We start from the raw sequence: 5825 nt of genomic DNA, 5'->3' as shown, positions 1-5825 counted from the left end.
TTATGGAAACAGGCAGATTTAGGCAAAATTCTAAATATATTTTCTTTGCAAACGTGGCCAACTCTCTTCCTACAATATTCATGTGAAGAAAGCTAGTACAGAGTTTATCTAAACTGAGAATAAGTGAAAATCTTGAGAACAAACGTTAACACGCCTCCTCCAGTTCATTTGTTTACTTTATTATTTATAAACTGGCTGTTTCTCAATCTTATCTAAAGTCACTCATTAAATGAAATAAGGGATGGGACAGTGTTTTAAAGTGGGAGTTGAAAGGATGTGATGTCTCAGAAGAGCAAAATAAGGTGCTTGGCCTGCTGAATGCTTTGAACAGAAGACTGAGAAGGTCTCTCTTCACTCCTACTTCCTCTCTCCCTCTATGCATGTTGTAGAAAGCAGAGTTCTTTCAGCCTAGGCTTATCATTGAAACTAGACTAAGTTTCACCTTCTCTTCTAGGTTTGCTCCACTGTCCCTGAACACAAGTCACGAGAGCTTCCATTTACTGGGTTTTGGTCCATACCTGGCAGAAGGGTGCTGCAGAGAGAAGCCATGAAGAGTCTGAACAGACCTCTCTACTCAGTTGTGTTTCTCCACAAATAGCCGCTTCTTTCTCAGCTCAGTACATAAATAGGTTTTTTTTTTTTTTGAAAGTCTCTATGTCATTTAAAACCTTGATTAATGTTAGGCTTTTCTCTTGTTAACCTTTCTTTTGTTTTAGGAGTCTCAATCAGGGCTCTTTGATCTGTATTACCAGTAATTCTGCTGGGGAGTCAAGACAGAAAGACCTGCTGAAAATGATCACAAAAGAGACTGAAGCTTTCTCAAAAGCTTAGAAACAAGTAAGTATTGTAGATTTGTAGAGGTCTGTTGATCTGTTAAAGAAAACATCAATTCATGAAGGGTTTCTACATGTTCGTAGTATTCAATTCTATGCAGAAGTTATTTTATGACTAAAATAATATAAATGTTTTGTGTTATAAAATATTAATATGTGGTGTGCTTATGCCTTTTTTACACATAGCTATACATCTGAGTCAAGAGGCTGGTGTTGAACCTTTGTACTATTTAGGTGTTTCTCTGAAAAGCTAAACTAATGCAGTCTAGGTCATTTTTAAAGAATTGTTATGAAAGCTTGATAGAGTGTCTTTCCAGCTGAAGATATCAACTTGCTATCTTGCAAAACCAAGATAATTGAAACAATTTGATTATAATAGCTGAGACAATATCATGAGCTCTAAATAGTTTGCTTTATATGAATGCACATGGATTTTTACATAATAAGGAAGTAAAATATGTGTCTGTGAATCATAGCCATAAAAACTTAAGCATTAGAGATTGAAAGAACAGAAATTTCTTTTTAGATTTTGTTCTTCACCGGATGAAAAATTAATTAAGCTGATTAGTTATGATTTGATACAATAGCCAAGCAATATTTGCTTACCTATTCATAAATGTAATAAACAAGTAGGCCAGTATCTCCAGGTTCATAAACTTTGTGGGGCTCATAAGCTGAAACAAAGCAAAATTTTCTTACATATTTTAATTATTTTACATTTGGAGTGCCTTATAAAGATAGTATAAAATTTTTGGAAAAAATCTGCTTTAATATTGAATATTACATTTCATACTGCTACATAAATAAAATTGAAATTAAAGTGATCAAATTTTTGAATCGATGACTTAAGAACTTTAAAACTGTAACAGTAATTTAAACCACAAGAAAATAAGAGGCAGGCCAGGGATTTAGCTCAGTGTTTCCGCCTCCTGCCTCACAAGCTCAAGGACCCAAGTTTTATTCAAGGAACCAAGTTTGATCCTTGGTACCACCAAAAAAAACAAAAACAAAAACAAAAAAACAGAGAGAGAGAGAGAGAGAGAGAGAGAGAGAGAAAACATAGGGACATAGGTTTATTTGGATTTAATTTCTGTTGTAAACACCTTCACATTAAATTTTCTCCCTGAAAATTGTAGACATTTCAAAGACATTGAGTATGTTTGCCAATATTTTGCTATGAATAACACATACTCTCTTTTAAACAATAGTATCCCCCCCTTAGGAACAGTTGTTTTTCTTTACAGAGAAATAGACATTACCACTGTATAATCCCTAGGCTCATGAGATGTTTTATTATATTACAAGGTAAATGCATTTATTTTACTCTTGAGTGAGCCCATTATTTAAAATTGTATTAGAAATTCCCAATTCTTGCAGAAGAAAACAGAGTATCTGTCTTACTCAGAAACAGAATCTAGCTCTGGAATGTATGCTGTTGCCTCACTTATTCTGTAGGGCAAAATGGATTTCTTCCATCATGACCTCACTGTAAGCAATTTGCATTTTAAAAAGTCAGTATTTAATTCTGACTTGAACCTACTCCTCCACATTCTAACAGACTCTTTATGATAGTAATTACATCTGGATGTTGAGATGAGGTGTTTACCCACCAAAATTATTTAAATGAAATAAATTACACATTGCAGAGGGCTCTTGGCAAGGCTATTACTCAAGTAGCAACAAAGCATTCGGAATCTTATGGAAATTAAAGAAGTGTGATTTACTATGTAAATCTTATTATAAGAGATGCATCACATATTATTTAGGAAAAAAAAATTTAATTTCCCAATAAGGAGAGAAAATCTAGAGTGTGTGATATTCTGAGATTGGAATATGTTAAAGGCTACAGACGTAGCTTAAAAGGAGCAAAGTAGAGTTAAGATAGTGTTCCCTAAATTCTGGTTATTCAGTGGAATCTCATGGAGAGACAGAATGCTATGCTGATCTCTGTAACTAACACACAGATCAGCACTGTCATCTGCAATAGGTCCGGGGATTGGTGTTTTCCTTTCCCCTTCTCTCCAGGAACAGCCTGAGTGGATGCAGGCAGAGATCTCCAGACCTGTCAGCAGACTGGTGCCTGTGTAAGGTCCGCTTGCAGCTGCACCACAAAATGAGAGAAGGAGTGATGGTGGAGCAGTTTTTTCAATAAAACCAACTGTGTTCACATTATGGTGTTACATTCTTTCTTTTAGATGATGTTGGTAATAGCAGATAATGTTCATTTGTTGCTATGTTTTATTGCCTGTTTGCCTGATCATTTTGCCCTGTTTTGTAAAATAAAAGTAGTTTGCCATCCTACATAAATCTTTTCTGTAGTTTTTCCTTTTGGAGAACAAGTATGTGAATTCAAGTACACACTGAACCACCACTCTTACTCTAAATACATAATTTTCATTGGTGGCCAAACTGCTGCTCTGAAATTCTGAAAATCCTGATAGGAACTTAGGCCTAGTTAGGCCCACAGCCACACCTACCTTCTCCCTGACTCCTCCCTCAGCCATATCGGATGGTCTGCCATGGAGATCAGTTAATTCTCTCTAGGAGTTGAAGCCAACAATATGTCTCCCATGTTTTTTATTTCCCCCTCAGAATTAAGCACAGAGGATATTAGCAAAGAAGTTACTTCAATAAAAGATAAGCTAAATTTTGACAAAAAAGTACATTTTCTGATTATGTTTTTAAACTAAGATAATAAAATTAAAAGGAAACAAGAAGGGGAGTCAGAAGTCCAGTGGCGAAACAATTGTGGCTTAAGAGTAACATGGATTTTACATACTTCTTTAGCGCTGTCTTTACGTAGTGATCTATTTTTCTCCCCTCCTCTTCTTCCTCCCCCTCCTCCTCCCCCCTTTCCCTCCTCCTCCTCTTCTTCTTTTTTCTTCCTCTCTCCCTCTAACTCTCCCCTTCCCCCACTTCTGCCCAGGATTAAACTCAAAGCCTTGCACAGGTTAGGCAAAGACTACCTCTGAACTACATATATCCCTAGCCCCAAGTGTTGTTTTTTTTTTTTGTCTTAACTATATCCACTTATTTTACCTTTCTCATCTCTCACCTTTTATTAGAAACTTATTTCTAATTAATCCTGTATGAAAAGAATTTTTGACTCATCACCTTAAAGTGCCCCTCCAATATGTATCTTTAGCAATTTCCTTTTTTAAAAACAACCAGAAAAAGAGCACATATTTTTATTTTTCTATCTTAATATTCAATACAATATATTGTGACAGTAGTTTCCAGTTCCTAACAATGTTTTGAGATCTGGGAGCATTTAATGCCTAAGATACTCTATCCTTAGTATCTAACCAATGTTTCACCTTCTTTCCCACATTTTTCCATCTATCGAATATTCCTTTATTTAGTAATAAGAGCACTGAAGAACTCTTCAAAACTTGATTCTGACTAGGGATAGAAATGAAGCCATCCGGTCTGTATTTACTTTAGACACATACTCTGCCTATCATGTGAAGTCTCATTCTGTGGAATGGTCAGGCATCTCTTCACTCCACTCCAACTGTCTAAACCCAGCCCACTTATCAAGTCCTGCAGGCTCCATAACTAATTCTCATACAGATCTCCGGTATACCCTTCTTTCTTTCTGCTCCAACAACACTGGACTCTTGGATTCTCATGTATCGCTTTTTCCCCATTTAACCTGTAACTGTTTTTGTTTCAGTCAGTGTCTCATAATTCTTGGATTCTGTTCCCTACTGAGAATGTAATGCAAGCTCTGAATTTTCTCCCTGGGGGTGATAAATTCACTTAGACACATGGAAGATATTTGTGAATCCTTAAAGTCTACATGGATTGAAAAGACTCAAGATCTGAACTAGAATAAAGATTCCTGGAGAATGCAGAATTTATGACTAGCTATATCCCTTCAAAGACTTACAAATCACTTGATGATAGAGGAGGAATTGATTAGATGGATTCTCTCTGACTGAAAGTTATGTGATTATTGCATGTAGGTGAATGTAAAGAAAACTGTTTGCACTAATGTAAGAAAAAATTGGCATTATCTTCTTTAACCCATTCATGTGCTAATTGATCCACTTAACATAAGTATTTGGAGTACATGTTCTCAGGAATTCTGTTAGGTACTGAGAATAGTGGAAAAACTGAAAGGAGGTCTTAGTCCTTGAGGAATTTCTGACAAAAAAGACTGATATTGAAAAATAAGTTGCAGTTAATCGCTTCTTGGCCTTTTCGCTCAGGTCAAGTGAAAAATAAGTTGCATTTATAATAAATGACCTGTTAATAAAAGCAAAAGAAATGACAGTACTAGGGCAAACTTGCAGGCATATCACCGTGAAGCCAACCTGGAATTTCTAAGCAGTAAAATTTAAAAGATCACTCTCAAAAGGCAAATATTTAGAAAGGAGTCCTAATGTGGTTTGTTTGCCCTGATTACTTAGTTAATTTAGCAGGTATCCCAGCAGTACCACTATTAGATCTAATTATTCTGAGAATGTCATCATTTTCAGCAAAATAATTTCATTTTTTTATTCACTGAGCAACTAATGAAGCTTCCTTTTCCCATATTGTAAAAGTGAAAGTGTTACAAATTGACTTCAATAATAGTTAAAGCACTTTGGTTGTAAGTGATATGAACTGTCTTTCACTAACTTAAGAAAAAACAAAAGCAATGGGAACCAAACAAACAAAGATCCCAGGGTACTTGCTGGAATATTCCAGTAAATATTTAATTAGAAAAAAAATGGAAGATGAATATCAAGGCTGGGTCTCTATTAACATTCACACAGGAGCTTGCAGTCATAAAATTTGGACAGGAGCTTGCAGGCCGAAGAGCTGAAAGTGGGGCAGGTGAGCAGGATGGAGAAAGTTACCAGTGGAAGAGGGGAGAGCAGCAGCAAGATGCTTTTTGACTGGACGGGGGAGTCCATGCGGTGCATGAAACTGGTCTGCAGGAAACCCTGCTGTGACTTCCTCAAGCCTATAATGCATGAGCCTGTTTGAGACTATGTAAGAATG

General features: G+C 36.1%; 1 long non-coding RNA gene across 1 annotated transcript; it reads left to right on the top strand.

Annotated features, from left to right (window-relative positions):
- Positions 1–255: 255 nt before the first annotated feature.
- On the top strand, positions 256–3009 carry LOC117286138. The gene is made up of 3 exons (XR_004517248.1): positions 256–577; positions 717–837; positions 2859–3009. It is a non-coding gene; the product is annotated as an uncharacterized LOC117286138 (long non-coding RNA).
- The last annotated feature ends 2816 nt before the right edge of the window (positions 3010–5825 follow it).

The sequence above is a fragment of the Fukomys damarensis genome, unplaced genomic scaffold (assembly GCF_012274545.1).
Source record: "Fukomys damarensis isolate Sample0158 unplaced genomic scaffold, DMR_v1.0_HiC HiC_scaffold_15, whole genome shotgun sequence".
Taxonomy (NCBI): Eukaryota; Metazoa; Chordata; class Mammalia; order Rodentia; family Bathyergidae; genus Fukomys; species Fukomys damarensis.
Note: the sequence above shows the minus strand (reverse complement) of the source record. Positions and strands in the feature narration are given on the sequence as shown.